General features: G+C 42.7%; 1 protein-coding gene across 5 annotated transcripts in view; it reads left to right on the forward strand.

Moving 5' to 3' along the window:
• LOC140699564 (trafficking protein particle complex subunit 9-like) overlaps window positions 1–22,332 on the forward strand; it is a 217,174-nt gene that overhangs the window by 169,505 nt on the left and 25,337 nt on the right. Inside the window, exon 1 of one of the 5 annotated variants that reach the window (XR_012077746.1) lies at window positions 20,705–20,821. The exons of 3 other annotated variants lie outside the window; for them this stretch is intronic. The gene's annotated coding sequence lies outside the window, so the exon portion shown is untranslated. Of the gene's footprint in view, window positions 1–20,704; window positions 20,822–21,373; window positions 21,518–22,332 lie in introns of those variants that run through there. One more of the 5 variants, XR_012077750.1, reaches the window with a different exon arrangement.

The raw sequence follows: 22,332 nt of genomic DNA on the forward strand, positions 1-22,332 counted from the left end.
GTGGACCCGAGTCCCACCTGCGAGAGCCCACCTAGCGGTCTCTGGATGAATTTTCTGTTCCTCCCAGATATACCTGTATGGCTTAAGGAAGGGGAGAGGCTTGTCGTGGCCATGATCTGTGCTTGTCCTCACACGGTCCTGTGTCCTACATGCCCGCACTCCCCTTCTGCTTCTTGGGGATGTGCTGGTATGTTTAGGAGCCTGGGCACTGCTGAGGGCATAGCTCCCAGCACCGTGCTACACCGAGTCTGGCTCTGTTCACCTCACCTGTCAACACCTGCTGAGGCCCCAGGCATTAGTCAAGGTAGGTGCATCGGTGCAACGTAAGCAGGGACCACCTTCTCCCCCTGGACAGACTGGTGAGTGAGCTTTGGAAGCCTTGAGCCCTGCCCCAGCCCCCACGCCAGTGCCTCCTCTTTTGTCATAGGAGTCACTGGTGACATTTTTACTCAACAAATGCTTGTCTCTGAGTCTGCAGAGCCACCAAAGAATGCCAGCTTGTTTTTGTCTTTTGAAGTCTGCACTTGGGACTTGGCGGAGTAGCCGGATGTGTACTTAGCCCACAGTGTTTGACACTGTCACCATTGATTACCCAGAACCTCATGTACCAGGCATGGCTCCCGGCATCAAAATACAGCCGCGCATTAAATCTCCCTCCTTGTGGGTCTGTCTGTCCTGGTACCATAAGAGCTCAGCCAGTATCTGACCGTCAGTGAGATAACGCGGCCAGTGAGCTCGGGTCAAGCACATTCTCCTCCAGTCACTTTTACCCCATTGTTGCTTTTAGTATTCCACAGTCATTAGTTTTTTAAACAATGATTTGGTGCAGGAGCAGAGCCTAATTCTCTCCTGCTACTCTTGGTGGAAGTGAGTAAAACGGTCCAGACTGAAATGCGACCACAATTTGTAGCTCAAAATCTGCCTAGACGCTTGTAGGTGGAATTTGGGTTAGGGGCGCTGACCACGTTGGGGTCGTCCGGCAGCACCGCTCCCCTCAGGCCCCTGCTTTCCCTGGAGCAAGAGGTGAGGGTGGGTTTCACCATCCCCGCGTTCCTGGCCTCACACACTCACGTAAATTCTTGTACATGCTGTCAAAATCATTTTTGTTCTTGTGTGTTTCTAATTTCTCTTGTTCCTCTTTTCCTTTTTCTTTATTCCTTTTTCACTTGTACTGCCCAGTGAGCATGTTGTTCCATCTGAAAATGTGGGCTGTGCACATCCTGCATTGGAAATAGCCAGATTGCCATCCGTGCTGTCTCAATCGTTTTAAAAAGCAAAAACTTTACAGCTGTGTTGATCCATGTATTATCCTCGTCATTTTGTATTTTCTTAATTTTTGGACTATTTACTTTGTTTGCACATTACCCACTGGTTTTTGATACCTGTTAAAATCCTTGCTTTGAGGAACCTGTTTGGTCCTCCTTTTATTTGGTGACAAATGCGCCCTTATTAAATTTGTTTCATTGTTTTGAAGAAGTGAGATGCGAATTGATTTAGGCGGCTGCTGAGGGATTCTTTTCATGGAGTATTTAAAATTGTAAAGTCAAATTCTGCGGCAACTTGCACGATTCCTGCTTTTATACAAATGTGCTCGGCACGCGGTTCCTGGCTGTCGCTGTGTGACGTGCGTGACGGCGCTTCCTAGCCGGCGGTCACTGGTGAGGAAGTGGCCGGCTCGGGGGTGAGCATCTGCAGGGGACGCTGTTGGAGGAAGCAGTCACCGTTTGGTTCTTTAATTTTCTTTTTTTGCATTCAACTTCCCCGTGCCATTTACTTTACTTTGCCTTCATAAAGGGGCTGAATTGGGTCTAAAATCCATGCCACTATTTTGTTCCGTTTACGAGGCTGGTTTTTCTGAGTATCAGGAATACATGGCCTTCTCCTAAGTAGCTGGCTCACCTGGATCTGTTGGACACAGGGACAGCTAAAACGGCCATAGCTTCCTCTCTGCTTCAGCCAGTGGGCATTCAGAGCTGGGTCTGTGGTTTGCCTCAGCAGCCGTGCAGACCTCCCTACCCAGGGATTTACTTTTAACCCATGTTGGTAGTAAATAGCTGAATCCGTTTCTGTTGCAGCTGACGTCCACCACTGACGGCCATGTCATTAGTTTGTGGTAGTCAGTCTCCAACACCCCAGACAACCGTGAAGGAAGATGATTTGGCCGACGTAGGACCTTGGATTCTCACCCTCACCATGGTTCATCTCACCCGGTGGAAGGGCGTGGCCACCACCATCATGCTGACCATGAGGCCTTGTTTCTCCTTTCATGCTCTGGTCCAAATGTGGACACTTCATTTTTCACTGAATTTGTCTCACTTGAGACAGGCCAGAATATCTGAATGAGTCCATCACATTCTGGGTGGTGAACAGAACAGAAGTAAGTGTCGCAAGTAGATGGAGTCTAGGCTGTCCGGGTTGGCAATTGCAGGCTGGGATCTGTGATGGCCGGGCTGTACCCTGGACACAGGCCTTTCCCGTGGCTCCCGTGAGCCCAGGAGTTGGAGTGAGAACAGCCTTGCCTGGGTTCCCACATCCTCATCTGCTCACTTTCAAGTGTGTCTGCTAATTAGGAGCTCCCCCAGACCTCGGGCCCTTCAAAGCTCAGACCACGGGAGAACCTTGAGTCCCTTCTCCTGGGCCTCCTGTGTGAGAATCCAGTGCCTTCTGAGGTGGCCAGTGGCAGGAGATGCCTCCCCCGCCGGGGAGCACCCTACGGAGGACTGTTACTCAGTGCACCATGCTGTGAGCTTGTGGGGTTCCGGCCATGGTCCCTGCAGAACCACACTTGAGATGGACTTATTGTCATAAATAACAGGACTGATTGCAGGGCAGGGCCGGGGGGAGGGAAGAGTGGAAATTGAATGTGACCTGAGACAACTAGGTGGGTGCTGGGGCTGTTACTAAAATGGGGAGTCTGGGAGATACCTGCCAGGAATCGAATTCCAGAGTAAATGGTGGACATGAGGCATTTTTAAGATGCCATTTTTCATCCAAGTTAGGACTTCAAAGAGGCACTCGGGTCGATGAGCCTGGGGCTCAAGTGAAGGAGCCGGACTAGAGATACACGTTGGGAGTCGTCATTCTTTGCTGGTGTTCACAGCCTTGCATGTGAATTAGATCTTCTCGAGGGCTGCAGACTGAGGCTGAGGGGGGGCAGGGCTGTGCCTGGGTTGGAGGAAAGCCCAGACCATGCAGCTTTGGTGTGTCAGTTAGCGGCGTTTCCCATTTTCAGAGCAATGCTATTTATCCTTAAGGGGCCGGGGGGTGGGCAGGGCCAGCCAGGAAGAAATCTGCAGGGAGGGTCGTGGCCACATGTGCGTCTTGGGAAGGTGCAGAGGCTGCAGGGTCTGGGAGGGTAGAGTCCTCAGAAGCTGAAGTTGGAGTGGGGGGTGGGGAGAATGTAGTCACAGTCACCTGTGAGGGAGGGAGGGAGGCCTAGGGAGTCCCCACCCTACCGGACTCTCTTTCCCATGAACAGAAGGCAGTCAGACAGAGGATCTGAGGTGAGAAGGGATGGGCAAAGGGAGGGGAGCCAACCTGGAGAATGGTGCTTGGAAAGTTCTGGAGTAGTCTCCCTGAAAAATAGAGTTAAAAATACCCAGACTCTTAAGAACATTGTTAGTGACTTGGGAGGAGGCAGTTGTTTTTCTGGCCTCCTAAGGGTAAGGCATGTATCCAGGGATACACAGAAGATACGGGTAGTCTGTTCTGGGGGCTTGATCATTACCGGGGGAACAGTGCAAGTTTAAAGGGGGAGAAGGGCAGCGGAGGGAAACTAGCCAGGCCCCGTGTCAGGTACCAGTCGGCCGCCCTACTTGCGTATTTCATTCACATCCATGCCTCCCAGGTGGGCGGTGGCAGCCCCCTTTTGCAGATTGGGAAGCCTTCTCAGAGGGGTTAAGGAATTGGTCTGTTTAGCGGCTAGTAAATGCTGTAGCAGGATTCCCAGGTGGGCGGTGGCAGCCCCCTTTTGCAGATTGGGAAGCCTTCTCAGAGGGGTTAAGGAATTGGTCTGTTTAGCGGCTAGTAAATGCTGTAGCAGGATTCAAGCATGGCCTTGTCAGACTTCAAGGTCATGTTCTCTCTACTGTTTCCAGTACTTCCCTGTTATACCTGGAATGGTGAAGTGGGTCAGCTTTGGAGCCTTTCAGAAAAAGTATGATTTAAGTGCCTCAGGACTGTTTCACAAAGCTCAGCATTCTTTGATGATTCTGAAGCACGCAGTGCTTTTCGCCCCACAGAGGTAACGTCTAACTCCTTTGAAGATGACGTGGTTGCAAATGATGTACAGGTGCAAAACCAGACTTTGCAGCTTCTGAACGGAAACTCTCCAGTTCTCCTTTGGTCAGCTTTCTTCCGCGGGATGTACATGTGCTGCAGCGTAAGCCTGAGCTTTCCATATGGAGTGAGTGTTTAATATCCAAAGTTAGCATAAAACGGTCAGATGAAGAAAACCGACGTTGACAATTTATTTTTGGGTTCCGTTAGTCAAGATATACTATCAGTTAATGACCCATATAGCAAATCAAATTCAGTATAGTACATTGCATTTCTTGCTTTCTATTTAGAGTTCTCTTACAGAATAAGGTTGCCTGCTTTGGAACATCAGCTCCACCACCACGGCACCTATCAGTTTGTTGGTGTGATTTCATTTACAGAGTGAATCTAATCTGGGCTTCCTAAGCCCCAAACACTCCTGTGCAAAATCACGGACTGTAGCCATCTGTTAGTCACGCAAATACTTCTAAAATTATATGATTCCAGAAAAGAAAGGAGAGAGAGAGAGATTGCCTTTATCAAATTTCCTTTCAGTTCTAACTGCAAACTGTTGTTGAGCAGTTCTTGTTTCCTTTGGATATGAATATATACATTTCTTTGCATGTAACCTAGGTTTTGGACTAGAACACCAAGTTCTTGCTGTCCACAAGCCACAAAAATAGTAGCCAAATTGGACACGTGTGAAATAGTTTATACTTTTTTATGAGAAAGTATCCTTGAATTTGGGACTTGGGCTGTGATTTTTGCATTTTGATTTCCCCATCCTTCTTGTAATCTCTCACTCCTTCCCACGTGGCCCCCAAGGGTTCGTGGTCTTATTAGGAGCAGGCACCCAGTTGGTCTCCATATATTGCTGCTATAGATAGAGCCCAGACAAGACCTAAAGGACATTATCAGAGAGGACTTCCTGGAAGAAATGGGCTCTAAATTCAGTTGTGAGGACAGAGTAAGAGTCAGCCAGGAGGAGTCAAGAATGTGGCTCAGGTCGCAGGTGCAGCCCAGGCAGAGGCCTGGAGGCTTTTGGCGTGGGGACCCGGGGAGAGTGCCCTATGCAGTCCACGGTGGAGGGAGCCCCTGCTCGGGAGGACACTGGAGAGAGTCTGGGGTGTAGGGCTTTGGAATAAGTTGAGTTTTACTAGAACTGACACAGTAGGCAGTGAAGGGTGTCAACAGAAAGTGACCCTCAGGGAAGGTACTTCAGGTTTTGCTTCTGATATTCTACAGACAGAAGGATCGGGATGGGCGAGAGCAGGTATGTCAGTCCCTTTGAGACCCAACCCGTCATTCATTTATTCATAACACGTGCACTTCTGTGAGTATAGGGGAGAGAGGGTATAGCCACGATAATAAGCAAAATGTATTTGCTTCTTGAGAGCTTAGCATTGTCAGAAGTTGACTTAGCCTAGAAAGCTCTAGGAAGAGAGGAACAAATTATGGAGGTTGGAGGGAAGGAAGGCTTCCTTGGGAAACAGTCAAAATGAGCCTGGAGGCAAGTGAGAGGGAGGAGCATGTCAGGGGACCCCTGAGGTCACTGGGAACCTGTGTACTGAGGTGAGGCTGGGCAAGCAGGGTCTGGTGTGGGGCTAGAACTCTAACAGGGAGCCTCTGAAGCATTTGAAGTGGGGTTGATGTAATCAAATTTGTGATTTGGGAAGGCTGCCGTGGCTCTGTGTGTGTAGCGGGGATGAGGGGGTAGGTGCCACCAAATGGGGGAACATTAGAAGACCATTCACAGGCTGGAATATGGGCATCGGGGCTACTTGGGGACGGCAGGGGCAGTGTGGATGCCGGCTTTCTTTATGGGGGGCTTGTTAGCGGGGCCGCCCTAGAGGCACCTTGTGGCTGGAAGAAAACTGATGGAGGCTGCCAGGTGGACTTTCGTCTTCTCTCTTTCCCTTCCTTGTTTGATTATCTTAGCTCAGCCAACATTTGGAACAAAAGAGCTAATTTCCAGGGTTGCCCAGGACTTTGTTGAGCTCGTTCAAGTGAGATCTGATTGGATTTAGGTTTGTGTTCAGATCTGGATGTTCACTTAGCTAGAAACGTCCTGTCATTTCGATTTCCATAGGGGTTTTTATTCTTGACAAAGATTGCTTTCTTGGTGAGAGGAAATTTAAAACAGCTGTTGTCTTTTTCAAAAAAAATCATCTTTTAAGAATTTTAATATTCAAAAGAATACGAATATATAAAATATTTAAGGAAGTCTTTGGTGTAGTTTCTTTGCTTTCTGAGCTAATGTGGAGTTAGAGCCTTTGCATTACTTAATAGCATATCCTTGTCAGTATTTAAAGAGCTGTTAGTGAGCGCCCCAGGTCCCACCTCTCAAAGAATCGTTAAAGTTTGCTCTGAAATAGTGAGGTCATAAAGGTCTTGTTTTCAGAAATCAAACGGTTTATAATACACAGCATAACTCCATTTATAAAATAATAATAAGTTCAAAACTAAGAAAGTGGAGGATAAATGATTTTTTAAAGCCTAAACATAAATTTTCTTGTGCTAATGTTGCAAGTGGAAATTTTGAAAAGAAAAATCCTACTGCAATATCATCTATTTGGAATACATATATGAGTTTCACGCTTGAAAAGTATCTGCGCAGTGGTTTTCGAAGTCAGGGAGCATTCCTGCTCAGATACTGGCAGTGATGGTTGCTGGTTTTCAATGCAAGAGCCTAAATTTGCCTTCTTAGCTTTTTGGTTTTTTTATAGTGAGAGGGTTGAGTAGTGCTTTGCCAGCATGATTTTGGGGCAATTTGAGGGCAGATGTCGTGTACCAGCAGTGAGAAATTTCCATGCATTTTATTTTCTGGACATCACCAGGGTACATGTGGGGTTTGTGCCTGCAGGCTGGAATGCTGCAGGACTCCCTGATCATTCACCTTTATGTCCTGGAGCTGCTCCGGTCAGTGAATGATTTTCTGTGGCTTGGAGATAATGTGATCTGATGGAGATGATCAGATGTGCAGTTAAAATGCTATTACTTGAAATAAGAGTAACCTAGAAACATTTCTCTGACAATACAGGATGAGGGAGGAGGATTGGCTGAGCTGCTTGCAGTGGGGAGTCTTAGTTGACTCCCTCACCGTGACTCCTGCCAATATCCACCCCAGCCCTGCACAGTAGTCCTGCCGAAGCAAGCAAGCACTTTGCTTCAGAAACACACTGAATTTCCTTGTGCCTCTCTTTGTTGGATTTTTTTGAAAGCACATTTTGCCCTTTGCTTAAATGCCATCCATGCTAGTCACCTCTTACACTCATTTTTCTGGCCTCATCCTTAAATAGCTGCTGAATGGATGAACAGAATGTAGTATCTCCATGTAGTGGAACATTATTCACACGTAAGAGTGAATAAAAAAGACAAAAAAGAAGAGGAAAATGAAAAATGCCACCTGTTTTGGGAAGTCCACTTTGACTGTTCAACCCACACTTTTCCCTTTGAAACCCAATCACTTATGCTCCACTCTACTCTTGCTGATAGTACTTACCACCTTCTAATAATCTTTAAAGTTTTCAAACAAAAAAAAGAAAGAGATGCTGATACCACTTCAAAATGTACAAGCCTTGATAACAGCATGTTAATTGAAAGGAAGCAGACACAAATGGCCACATATTGTTGATTTCAGTGATATGAAAAGCCCAGAATAGGCACATGCAGAGGCAGAGAGCAGGTGATGGTTGGAAGGAGCTGGTTGGAGGGGGATTAGGGAGTGACTGCTAGTGACAGGGGGATTCTTTGGGGGTGATGAAGTGTTCTGGAAATAGAAGGTGATTAGGACTGCACAACCGTGAGTGTGCAGAAGACTGCTGAGCACTGTCTCTGGGAGTGCCTGTTGTCGGGGCATCTTTATTTTTTTCTCATCCTGCAATGTGAAGAACCATCTTCTGCTCTGGCCGTTCTACTCCTGTGAGTGGTGCGGGTCAGAGACTTTGTAGAGTCATGTTTCTTTTTTCCCCCTGGCTGAATGTAGGCAAAAAAGATTTAAGCCTGAGAAAGTGCTCCATCTGCAGAAATGTCTTTTAGATTTGCATGGTGTAAAAATCTTGAGATCTTTTAATCGTTGAGGCCAGTCTGTGGGGGGAAATACCCCGTGAAGCCTGGGTGAGCCGGGGAAGAGCCGCGCTTCTCTCCCAGACACGGGTGGGGATTGCACCCCCGTTCAGGCAGTGAAGGGCCCAGACCCGTGAGCAGAGTTGACAATTGTGAATATTTACGTGTATCCGCTGCTTCATCTTGGATATTAATTTCAAGCTGAGTCAGTTTGTGGCGGCAGCCTCATCCTACATCAGGAATTTATAGTATCTGCTCTTTGAGGTGAAGACCTGACAGACTTGATTATTTAACAGTCTGCCTTGAATTGATATCTCAGATTCCTTTGTCAAAAGCAAACAGCAGAAATACAGAAGTCCTTTATTGCCAATGTGACCTGGAACGGGTTTAGTCTCTGCCTCAGTGGCCTTATCTGTGAGTGGGGAAGATGATAACAGTGCTTCCCTCAGAGGAGCTGGTGAGGGGAGAGTCAGAAGCACAAATGGAGGACTTACAAAAGATGCTCTTGAATGACCGAATTTAGTGTTCTCATCCTGGTGAGGCCTGAGGGGCAGAGATGTCAGAACAGAGCAGTCCTAGCCGGAGCTCGATCCGTGATGGCAGCTGTTATGATCAGTATCACCACTGTGCGTTATCAGGTAATTTTAAGACTTGGTAATATGAATTCTTGAATAATGTTAAAGGACTAGACATCTCAGATCCAGTTTACATAGTCCTCAAGATTTCTTCTGAGAAATGGATGGTTTCTTCCCCATCTTAAATCTTAGATGAGTCTCTAAAAAATTCTGTATTCCTCCATCTTTTTGCTTTAATTTTCCATTTCCTAAAAAACAATGTTTTTAAATGGAGTTAATGGGGACTGAACTGAGTGCCTCATGCATGCTAAGCACATATTCTCCCAAATGAGGTATAATCTCCTCCGTGATTTTTTTTAAAATTTACTTTCTTAGTTTACAGAGGTAAGAGGCCTCTAATTCTTTTTCTGGAGACTTGTCCATGAACCTGTAAATCTATAATTAATGGACAAAATTTGGTTTATTAAAAAATCATTAGAATATTCTGCAATTCATCCAAAAGGAAATGCTCATTGACTTAAAATGTTTCTCCTTTAAGGTGATTTCTCCTGTTTGGTCGAGCTTAATTTGTTAACAGCCATCCTCATCATCATAATGACCAAACTCGCTGTGAGTGGACACCTACCTAAGGCTAAAATGCTTTCCTCATGTTTTACTTCATAGCAGGTGTTTGATTGTAGGTATCAGTGTCTCCTTTTTTGCAGCTGAGGGATTGAGAGATGGGGCAGCTTGTCCCAAATTACACACAGCAGGCTGTGGCTAGCTCGGTGCTGGAACCCAGGCTGCACAGAATGCATTCTTAATTGCTCCTCTTATCAGCCTCCCGTTAAGTGGTTACCCGAACACCTGTGACTCCATAAATGGCCGAGTTTAGTGATCTCAGACTGATGAGGCCTTGAAAGGAGAGACACCATTGAGAAGTTGAGACAGAGTGGCAGAAATTAAAATTGTTCATTTTCACAAATTTTTAATTCTCAGGTAATTACATAAAAAGTTATTTTTTTTATTTTAGTGCTCTGTAAGCACTAAAAACAAAACATTAAAAATAATTATAGTGCAAAAGAGAAGTGAGCTCTTAAAGTCCAACCACTGCTAATGATGTTGCTTGTTTTTCTCTTGTGGCCCTTTTTGACAGAAATACTTACAAAGACTGAATTGGTTTTATGTAGTTTTAATATGGAAGAAAAGATTGTCAGTGAATATTGTAAGAAAAGTCTTTACTCTTTTCTTTCCTGTTGATGAATATGTACGTTATTTTCATGGCTTAAGTACATTTCCTCATTTGTGAAATTTGAGTAATATCGTTTAATTTGTCTGACTGTGAGAGGTAGATGCCTTGTATACAAAGAACCCAACAGGTGCTTAAAAAAAGTGTGCTGTCACAATGACAGATATTTTAGAAGGATCAACTCTGAATACTAAAGAGTGTCGCTTATTTCTGATACATATTCAATATGTATTTGTATGCTATATTTGAATATGGTTTAAAGTAACAAGGATTCATTTATTTTTTTTGGTGTAGTATGAAGTTTTAATGAAATCTGTATCATTCTAGTGAGACAGGGACTAGTTAAATTGCCTTAATCAGATGACCTTGAAGATTATTTACACAGAATATGTATTGTTACAAATCAGAATTTATGTTGCCGTGTAACCATCCACTCAGACATTTAAATTCGTGGGATTCTGACCAGATCCGTTAAGTTTAGTAAAATCCATATTGATCATTTTCAGGGAATAAGCTCCTCTATTTTGTGATTAAAGAAAATTTTGATTTTTTTCTACATTCTTAACAGGTTTAAAATATCAAAATATTGATTTGACATGTCACTTTTTTAATAGAGAGAATAAAGCTCATGCTGTTTTATTATGTAAATAAATGTTTTTGTATGGCAACAAAATTGTATGATATCCTGGCTCTTTTAGTATTTTGCAAGATACTTAGATAACCTACTGTTGAAAAAATACAAACGTGAATTTTATGAATATAGGCCTAATACAGATCTGTTGGTTTTTGCTACAGTGCAAGACATGAGGCATAGGAGAGCTTTGCTGCTGATTGCCAGGAGGACAGATCCCATGTCTCAGTTTCCCCTCCTGTAAAATGAAGTGGCTGAACTGGATTCTTTCCTCTTCTAAGATGAGTTTCCATGAGCCTATGTCTTCTGTTTATATTCAGGAGTATTAGCAATATCAGATTAAATACTGAATATCCCTCCTTTCCCCCGAATCAAAGTGCAGCATGTGCTGCACTTTTATTTATCTGATTCTCGTTACTGATCCTACAGGCAATTTTTGTGTTGCATCTTTCCCGGTAACCTGGAAGGTCATTTTAGCCATAGGTGGCACTGTTGCACCTTCTTACAGTCTTAACTTTCCTGTTTGTAAAAGAAGGCTTAAACAACGTTATTTTATTTTGATTACTTTACTTAATGCTTCAGAATAGCCCAATGTCCATTATGTCTGTCTAACTGGAAAAGTTATTCTGCTTATATCTTAGATTTATTCTGTCATCTCACTGTGAACATTTCAGACTTGCTGTGCAAACAATAGCAAAATCGGGCTTTTCTTCTAGTATTAGAAACCAGTGAGCCGGGATTTTATAAAACAGCTAGAAGCGGCATCTGGAGGACCTTAAAGGTGAAAAGTGTATTGAGTTCCCTGAGTTTTGACCCCGCCGCTGTGTGTTAATTGGTGGTAGGAGATTTGGTACATATACGAAGGGGTGTAGTTTTTGATATGGTTTGCCTGCACGCGCTGCCACTGAGCCACTTGAGCCTGAGTCAGTTCGTTTTGAGTTTTTCCCTCGTCTGTGAGATAGGGACATTCGTATCTGATTTGTAGAATTGTGAGAATTAGAAATTATGTGCAGTGTTTACCACAGTGTGTATGTCAAGAGGGCTCTTAAACTTTAGCTGCTGTTTTGTGTGAAGCCATCATTTGAGAGTCTTTGGCAATTACTAAGAAACAGGAAAATAAGAAGAGATGGTTTTATGATGAAAGATATTTGAGGAGGTTCCATAGTTCCTATACCCATAATTTAGCATCAGCAGAGTCAGAACTGTTACACAGTCGCCCTAAACCAACGTTAAGCCACAGAATTATTTGTTACTTCATATATTTTGGGGTTTAAGGAGATCCAATACTTATACACATGTTGTCTCCAGCAGCCGACTGAGAGATGACACAAAAGAGTATACAGGCGATAAATGTCTTCTTTGTTACTGATGAAGCCACGTTCTCCATGAACTTCAAGGCTGTGGGAAAATGCGTGTCATGATACTGTGTCCCAGAAATACAGAATCACCCTGTCCCATGTAGCTCTGGGCCACAGCGAGCCTTCCCTTGAGAAGACCTGCCCTTTCATGCACAGGGCTTTCCTGCCATGGAGCTGAGCATCCCGCGTGCTTCCCAATGGTGACCAACACTGGAGTGAAAGGAAGGGTTTCACATGCCCTGCTTGTCTCCCCGGACTCACACCTCACTCTGTTAGTGTAATGAGTGCTAGCTGTGGGCCAGAGGCCAGGGGTGTGAATGGAGAAGCACTCTCCATGGCCCAGAGGAGTGGTTAGGAGACATCTACTCCCTCAGTTTAAACAGGTGGTTGGATGGAACATAAGGGTGCTCCCCAAGAGTGTATAAAAGGAGAAATAAGGATTTTATTTGGGACTTAGGCTAGCCAGGAAACACATAAGATGATTAGAGGGGAGACTTGTAAAACAATTTGATATTAAGTTGACATTTGTTGAACACCCAAAATGTGCTACATTCTTTTCTGAGAGTTTTACAGAAATGAATCCTTCAATCTTCTCAACAAGCGAGTAAGGAAGGTTTGATTGTTATCCCAGTTTTACAGTGTGGAAATTGAGGCACACAGAGGGTAATTAAGTTGGCAAAATCACAGAACTAGTAATTGGCAGAGCTGGTATTTAAACCCTGGCTGTCTGGTTTTGAGGTTCCCAGAGATGGGCTTTGGGTGTTTAGCATTATCGGCATCCCTGAATCTTTGTACCTCTGTGCATCAGTTAGCCTAGAAAGGACAGGGAAAGGAGTGTTACACAGGAGCTCATAGTCATGTCTTGGCCACTGTCCACGGAGAGTGCACCGTGATTGGCGTTAATTGACTTCTGGGCAGTAGATCTGTTCGTATAATAGAAATATACTCCATTGAATTAATCTAGAAACCCTTCCTGCTCCGTTTCTGTCCATGCTTGCCATGTGACTGCCTGCCCGTGATTGGGCCGTGGAGGAGAAAATGTACTCATGGTTGAACTCTGATATTTCAGTCTGGTTCATAGATTCACATCTTCTGTTACATTAAAAAGTTAAGTTTCTGGTTTTCTTGCATCAGTGTCTCATGAGTTTGGTTAATGTGAAACCAGTCCATGGGAGCCCAGGGATGATGACGGTATAATTTCTGAGCACGTTGAGGCACTTCTACCCGTGCAGACGTGGCTGGAGGATGTCCAGCTTCCTCACTGATTTTCCCCAACAGCATGGTCCTCTCCCACCCCTGGATGTGAGGTTGGGAGCTGTCTGAGTAGGCCAGTCAGAGGCCGAGTCCACCAATCAGAAAATGATGAAGTACCTGGAAGTGGGTTTAATAGAAGACAAGGGCTTCCAGGTTGTCAGATGGGCTGTTCGAGTCCATTTGGTGAAAAGCTGTCCACTGTCTGTGGTTGAGCTACTTCTTTGCTGTTGAAAAGTCTGGAGTAGATGAAGGGATTTTAAAAAGCAGAAAGGAGTGCTTTCAGGTGGTACGTCCACACCGGTGAGAAGTGATGGATGACCGCCTTTGTGAGTCATAGACAGTCTTACAAACTTCATAAAACAGCTTTAAAAGCTCTTCCATCTGAGTGCACTTCATATGGGGTCCAGATCATCACTGGTCACACTGTGAGGGCAAGTAACTGATAATGGCAGAAAGGACACGGAGGCATCAAAAAGGTCTCAGTCACTTTCCCTGTTTAAAGGATGCAGCACAGTGTAATATATTTTAGCTGGTTTTTCACTGAAAAGTTTTTAGTGTTTTCTGGGACTCCCCAGTGCCCCAAGGTTCCATGCAGCTGGGTGTCCCCTCAGTGCAGCTCTGTCAGCGCTTGCCCTGGGCTGACACGGTGTCACGGGGAGCAGGACGGTCAGCGTCCCCGGCTCCTCCGAGCTCCGTCTCCTCATCTGCAGAGCCGGGTTTCTCATCCGTGTCTACTTAGTAGGGTTGCTGAGAATCACACGTGATGCTTCATGTGTGACTTGTGGTTGTCTCTGTGATTGGCATATAGTTATTTGATAGAAACACTTGTTTTTTTAGTATAATTGTAGCACCTAGATTGCAGTGGTTTTTAGTCTGCATTTTTTATAACTTTATTCTTATTTTTAAATATGCACTTATTTTTATTTATTTTTTTTGGAGGTACTGGGGACTGAAGCCAGGACATTGTGCATGCTAAGCAGGTGCTCTACAACTGAGTAATACACACCCTCCTTTTCTGCACTTGAAAGTAAATATTGCTATACACAAAATAGCTCTTAAACACCATCATGGGACCTAGTCACTGTATAGACAATTGAACACGTATACTATTTCAATAGGAATAAATGTTTTTGAGACATACATTTCTGAATCTGTTAATGTGCTTAAAAACGATCATAGGTAGTGATAAACACGAATCTTTGATCCAGTACTTCTTAGAGTCTGTTTTGCCATCAAGGGAAATTACATTCTACAGCGAAGGCTAATTGGGTCTCTTTGATATTTGGATGGTTTAGCAGATGATGAAGGCTTTCAAAAGCTGACAGTTTTGTATTTTAAAGTAACTACAAAGTTACCTTCTACAATTTGTAAGTACTAAGCTTGTGAAGTGCCCAGTAATCCAGGGGGTATTTGTCTGTGTCTGTGTCTGTGTCTGTGTCTGTGTCTGTGTGAACGTTGGTGTGTGTGATTTCAGGAAGGTAGAAAGAAATTCCATATAGACTTCTGATACCTTTCTCCTCCATTTCAAGGTGTTGGCATATATTTACACTAATAAATTGATATTCAGTTGTCATTTGGCATATTGGGAATAAGACTTTCTCATACTTGTTTCAGAAGGGTTAGGGAGCATGAGCTTAGGAAATGGGAGGAGATAGAGGCAGGGAGGTTCTTTAAACTTTGTGCAGAATTAGAAACAGTAACTTTTCTCTTTTCTTCTAAAGCAAACTGGCACTGAATTGTAACATACTATTACTCAGAATTGATTTTCTGATCAAGTACCTCAGATTTTTAAAGGCAACATGAATGATGAAATGTGTTTTAGCAGTTATTTTTTAAAGTAGTCTCTTTTCAAGTAAAAGGATATAGCCTGTTCTTTCTTCCAGCGGTACAAGAAATTCTCATTGTTCTGTTGAAATGATCTATGTGCTTACTTTCTTTTCTTTTTTTCTTTAAGTGCTTTTTTCATTGTGGTTTGAATGAATGTTTAAAATTTCTGGTTTTTGATCTTTAGAACATGCTGATTTATCAGAACTGTCAAAAACCTGATTGTTCATTGCTCCTTGTTTGGAGGGGCACCCTATTGATTTCTGTTGTCTGTTAAAGAGTGAAATTCTTCCTCTAGCCTGCAGATCATTAAGTGAATGGTTTGCAGTGTGCCTTTAAAATTATTTGTATGCATTGAGCATGTTTGTCCAGTGAATTTTAAATTGACTCATTGTAATGACTTTGATTTGATTCTGTGGCTTTTGCTCCTCTCCACAAGAATTTGAATTCTCTGTTGCATTTTGTATACGTGTTCTTAACAGGGGAAGAAATTTTGCATATTTTACAGAGGTGGGTTTTCCTATCCCCTCTGAATGCCTTCTAAAATTGATACAATAAAAATCAGTTATTGCAGTGCATAATTATTTCATAAATTATTTTTTGGCATAATCAGAAACAATGACCAAGAATGATAATAAAAAATACGAAAACCTTCCTTCCTTTGAAGAATAGAAATCAGGTAGTCAGGCTCCCGCATGCTTTGTGCCTGACACACTTACTCTCATGTCATTGTGTATCATGATTCGGAGATGGTATTGTTTCAGGTTTATAGATTTTTGTTTTAACATTTGTGTTGAATTCTTTCTCCAGGCTGATGTTTCCTGTTGGGTTTGTGGAAAGAGTAGAAGGGAAACAAATACTTTGTTTTGTTTTCAGGAGGCCTGAGTTGATGGGAAAAGAGTTGAGGGTGGGCTGAGGAAAAGAGTGACACTCCCTCTCCTCCTGGCTGAAATTGATAAACAAAGAAATCAATTAAGTGTATCGATATTTGACCAAAAGAATTTAGCGAGCCCAAACTGGCTAGAAATACACAATGGAAATTACTGAATTCAGCTTCAGAATGAGGTGCTTTACCAAGTAGAAGCAGCTTAGAGCAATCAGAAAATCAGTAATATGATGAGATATAAATGGAATATTATATCTTTTATTGCTGAAACTTTTCTACGTTAAGTTGTGTAGAGCTAAAATTAAGTTTCAATCACCAGGAGTTAAGAGAGTGAGTGGTACTGTAGGATCGTTATTCACGGATGTGCCTAGACCCTGATAGAGTGGCTGAAGATGGCAGGAAAAGACCCACATCCAGGATTTTCATCCTAGGGTGTCCTCCATAATGGTTCCATGTGGAAGCAGATGATTGGGTTAACAAATTGTAACACACCCCAGTCGCCTCTGAATTTTAAGAAGAAAAAAATATGCTTTGATACTGCTTTATAAGCAAGTTCCTGTGCATCCTCACTCCAGACTCCTTGCCTTAAAAATCAGAGACAATGCTTTGCTTGTGTAGTTGAGGTTTTAGATAGCACTCTGCTGGTTGTAAAGCAAGGACCGAGACCCTCAGCTATAAACGCTGGGCTTGTGTGTTGTTAGATAGTGTATTATCCCCAAAACAAGGACCTGGCTGGTCTGGTGGTCTGCTTTTTAATGAACATATCTAAAAATGTATCTTGTTCCCCTCACCCCATGACTTCCCTAAAGATACACTAATCCTTTGTACTCATTGTGTATTCTACAATCTCTGCCTCATCCTGTCTTTCCCGAATTTCCTCCTTACTATCTCACAACTGTTAACGAAGTTTTCCTTTGATTATACCCTATAAATATGGGAGCATTTGAGAGGCTCATGGAGATGGCTCCCTACTCCCTCTCGATTTCTTGACTTTTTCCACAGAGTCTTGAATAATCATTCCGTGTCAGTAAGACTTCTGCCAGCCAGAACCCACAGTTCCAGGTGAGAAGGATGCAGGCTTTATCTCTCCTACCGGAGGCAGAGACAGAAGAGAATTGAGATATGCTCCCCCGTGATCCCTTCCTGCCCCAGGTCTACTGCACTTCACTTGCAGCCTTCGGGCCTCTGCTCAGAGGGCCTCTGTCCCAGGACTGACCTCAGCGTTTTCTTCCCTTGTCAATATTTCCTGTGCCTTTCAGAACTTGGTCTCTTCTCTGCAATTCAAACCTGGCAGATGTGATGGTGGTCAGCGTGCTGGTGGGCAGTCCTTTGGGGACCCCCAGGAGCCATGCTGATTCTCCTGAGTCTCTCAATCGGGGTTAAAGAACAGTCCAGCACCGAAGGAAGCCCATTCTCGAGCGGTCAACAGATCATTTCATCACTTTCATTTTATTTTTCAATTTTTGATGGAGAAATTATTTGTAGCGAACTGTTCCAGATATTCGCCGCCTGCTTTCCTCATCACCATTCCTTGTTGTCTCTGGTGCTAGTTTTATAAACCAGGTTTCTTCTCTGGTCATTTCTGGCAGCTGGGCTTGCCGAATCCTTGATCTGTATTTGAAACAGAATGCTTCCTCGTGATGTCAAGGTGATTTTCCTATTTCTGAATATTTCGTGTACACTCAGCAACTGTTTCAAGTGAAATGCTCTTGTCCAATTTCGGTTAACTCACATTTGCTGATCTCCTGCTTTCATGCTGAGAGCAGTTTCTTTTTCCTCTAATAAAAGTTAGCAATTTGCATTTACTATGGAAGATACTGGCCCAAGGTCCTTTTGTTCTTAAGAGTTTGAATAGAATTCACCCATTAAAATGTACAGCGGTTTTTACTCTATGCCCAGAATTGTGCATCCCAGTCAATCTTAGAATATTTTCATCCCCCCAACAGGAAGCCCCGTACGCATAAACAGACATTCTCATCTTCCCCATCCTCCCCCAGCCCCAAGGAGCCAATTTTCTCTCTGTGGATTTGCCTGTGCTGGACATTTCATGTAAATCGAGTCACTTCATATAAGTGGAAACGTCTATTGTGACTGACTTCTTTCACACTGAGTAACGTTTTCAATGTTTGCTCATGTTGTGGCCTTAGTCACTATTCTGTGCTATGCTATTGCTGAATAACATTCCACTCTATGGCTGGGCCCCACTGTTTACCCATTCATCAGCTGATACGCATTTGGGTTGTTTCTGTTTTTGGCTGTGATGAGTAATGTCGCCGTGAACACTCATGTGGTATCATTTACGTGGATATTTGTTTTCCGTTCTCTTACGTGTGTGCCCAGAGAGCAGAATTGCTGGGTAAGTCAGAAACGAAATGTTCAACTCTCTGAGGCCCTGCCAGGCTGTTTTCCAAAGTGGCCACGCTGTGTTACATCCTCACCAGCAAGGGCTGCGTGCTCCGCTTCCTCTCTGTCCTCTTTAGTGCTTGTTACCATTTTTTTTTTATTATACCCTATTGTAGTGAGTGTGAAGCGGTTTCTCCTAGTGGTTTTGACTTGATTTCCCTTACAGCTAATGCTATTGAACATCATTACATTGTGCTTTATGGACATTTGTATATTTTCCTTGAAAAATACCTTTTCAGATACTTTATTAACCTTTTAATTGAGTTGCCTTTTTATTGTTGACTTGTAGGTTATTTTTTTTCTTCATTTTGAGATACAAATTCCTTACCAGATAAGTGATTTGAAAAAATTTTCTCCTCTGTGTTGTTGTTTCACTTTCTGGATGGTGCCTTTTGAAGCAAAGTTTTAAATTTTGATGAACTGCAATTTGTCTCTGTTTTCTTTGTTTCTTGTGCTTTTGGGGTATTATTTAAACTCTGAGGTATTTTATTTAAGCTTTTATATATAAAATAACTTAATTCTTAGGACCGTTATAGGAGATGGGTGCAGTTGTTGTCCCCAGTCTATGGATAGGAGACTGAGATGCAGAAAATTTCACTGAAATATCAGTGTCACATCTACCTAGTGCTGTGGGATTTCAGACCCTCATGTTTGTCCCCAGCATTTATGATCTTCACCACCATGCTCCACTACTGCCTGGAATCATTAATGAAAATGACTTTCATTTTTTGATTTCTTGTTAGTTTGTTTTCTCATTGGGGACCTCATCTCCTTATTTTCCTTTCGGATATCAGTGTAGATTTATTTTAGGTCTCATGTAGGCAGAAGCATTGCTATCAGTTAACTTCTTTATTACTCACTCTCCAGTGATGATTGTTGCTAGTTGACCTAACCAAGTCATGCTTAAGTCTTTCCTGCTAATGACACTAAACACAGTCATGACTTATAGAATGCTCAAAGAAAGTACTTGATTGATTTTATTTTGCTACCCAATCAAACCAATCAAGTAAAAACCCCAGTGTTGACACAGACTATAAGTCCTCCAGTATAGGGTCACTGTCTTCCTTCTGTTTCATTTATTTGGTCACAGTGTCTGGATAGTGACTTGCTGTCCAGCAGTTTTGTGAGGATACTGTGCTCGTGAATCATTGTAAGGACAGAATTTTGAAAAAAGACTGTGTTGTTCATTTCACAAGGGAAAAGATAATATAGAAATACTGCTCAGATCTATTTTAAAATTAAACTTGGAATTTTGAGAAGAATTCAAGAAACCATACAAAGCTCTTTTTCACTAATTTTAGATCTATCTTAGACACATATGGTTACATAGCAGAGTAACTTATCAAGTACATTTGACAATAGGAGTGTAATATTGATTATTTGTTTTAGTTGAAATATTCTACCTGGGATAAAGTAATCAGTGCCCATAAATGAACAAATATGTTTGTATTTCTATGCAACATGGGAGCAGAGTTCATGTTTCTATATAATATGTATGACTGTGTGTTTTAATCTGTCTGTCAGTGTTTTTATAGTTTTTCAGCCATGTTGTAACTTCAGAATTCTTCTAACATATTCACTCCCGATACTACTGCAGTTTGCACTGTGTATCCTATCTTATGCATGGGATTCCACTGTCCCCTCAGTGAGGAATTTCCTCTCCTATTGAGCTAGTAGCAGAGTTAAAGGAACAGTGATTTCAAGGCCTTTGCTCTCCACGTGTTCGCAGTTGCCTGTCAATCACGATTTTCCCTTTCTTGTGTTTTCATTGTGCAATTAGAATTTTTGAAAATAATTATTAATATGTTTCACCAGTCTCCCTAGAAACTTGATGTGTTTGTGCTTTTCAGTTTTCAATTTATGAAAATTGTAAATGCACACTTGTTTTTAAGTAGTCCTTTTTCACTAGATATTTGTTTACCTCTTTATAGTTAAAATAATTTTTCCCAATGAATGAATCGGTGTGCATGTTTTAAAAGAAACCTTACTTTTTATTTTTCTTATTCTAACAGGTATATTCGTTGTACAGAATTTAGAAAATAAGGATAAACACAATAATAACTTAAAAATGGCCTCTAATCTCACTTGTAGATACAGTTGTAATGTTTGAAATTGAGAATTACAAGTCCTCTCACTTTGTTCTACTCTTTCAAGTAAGTTTTGGTTACTGAGACCCTCGAATTCCCATATGAATTGTAGCAGAAGCTAGTCAGTTATTGCAGAGGAGCCCGCTGGGATTGTGATCGAGACCACGTTGTATGTGTGCTTCACTCTGGGGAGCACTGCCATCCCAAGAATATTGTCATCTGATCCAGGAATTTGCGTGGTTTGTCTTTCCAGGTATTTAGGTCTTCTTTAATTTATTTCAGCAATGTGTATGGTTTACATAGTATTATTTTACTTTAATTTTTGCCTTTATACTGAGGACAAGTGTGCAAGGTACCAGGATTAGAATTGTATTATAGCCCCGCAACTTGCTGCCACCATGGACGCTGCGGTCTCTCTTTGCCCTTTGTAAAATCTCACACAAAATAGGACCTAAGTAACTCTCTCTTGAAAGAATGATTATATGATTGCTGGATGATGCTTGAGAGTCCTTGTGATGATGTCTTTTTCCCAGACTTTCCCCTCTTCTTAAATATGCCCTTTCTCTTCCTTTCCTCCAGCCTGGGTTTCAGCCTGCCTGTGGCATTGATTTTCCTTGTCTATGGACTCTTCCTTTCACTAGTTCCTGATAATGTTACATGTCGGCTGTGGAAACTTGCTAGATGTCAAGAAAGAGCAAATCCATTGCATGCTAGTATTTTTAGAGTGTGTTATTGAATTATCAATTGAAATTAAATCAGGCTGACCCATTGAGCCATCCCCTGAGCTCTTTTCGCCTTCCTACAGGTGATACTGCTCTCGTTGCTGCATGTGCCCTTCCCCCAGACTTAGTTTTGGAGTTGAGTAAATCACCATCACTGGAGCCCTCTCTTGAAAAGATGAAGAGAGCATTTGCTCCTTCTCCCTGCTTGGGGACTTGGATGAGATGAGGTAACAGATAAAGAATGGAGCCCCACCTCATTCTGACCACTGCTCTTTCCGTTCATTTCTCCAGGGGAAGAGTACAATTCAAAAATATAAAGATTGTGAGCTAATGAAATATACAAGACAACCGATCATTTATTAAATACACTTTCATGCCAGAAACAAATGCATTATACACACAAAAAGCACATAAAGTACGGTAGTACTGTGGTTACAAACGTGGGCCGAGTTCGAGTCCTGCTCTGGAGTGACAAGTTCTGTGAGATGGAGAACTTGTAGGTCGGCTTAGCCTCTCCCGGACTTTTTTTCTGTCCTGCAGAGACAGGGCTCGCTAGTCATTCCTCCCCCGTAGAGGTGCTGTGGGTTGTAAATGATGCGCGTGGGCAGGCCGAGCACAGCTGCTCGTTCCTCGTAAGTGCAGGATAGCACAGCTTTTGCGGTTACGGCTTTATGATCGCACCGTGTAGACTCTCAGTGCTCCGAAGGGATGTCTTGCGGATTGGAGATGGGATTCTCACTTCTGTAAATACCCAAAGATTGTGTTATTGAGCCTTGCTGATATAAATCTATTCTTTAGAAAGTACATAATGTAGATATATTTTTCAAACATGCATGCTTTTTGTCTTTTATTATTTATACTTCTACCCTCTCATCACGTGGTGTGACTTTTGATGGAATCCAGGAAACAGTCCTAAGCCACCTGCCTCTTCACACTTCTTCGTGATGGTTTTCTTCCTTGACTAGAAGAGGGTTTTGCATAGGAAATTTTGTTTGCTCCCCTTCTCTTGGAGTCTCCCTGTTTGTCTGCCCATTTCTCACCT

This window comes from Vicugna pacos, chromosome 11, assembly GCF_048564905.1.
Source record: "Vicugna pacos chromosome 11, VicPac4, whole genome shotgun sequence".
Lineage (NCBI taxonomy): Eukaryota > Metazoa > Chordata > Mammalia > Artiodactyla > Camelidae > Vicugna > Vicugna pacos.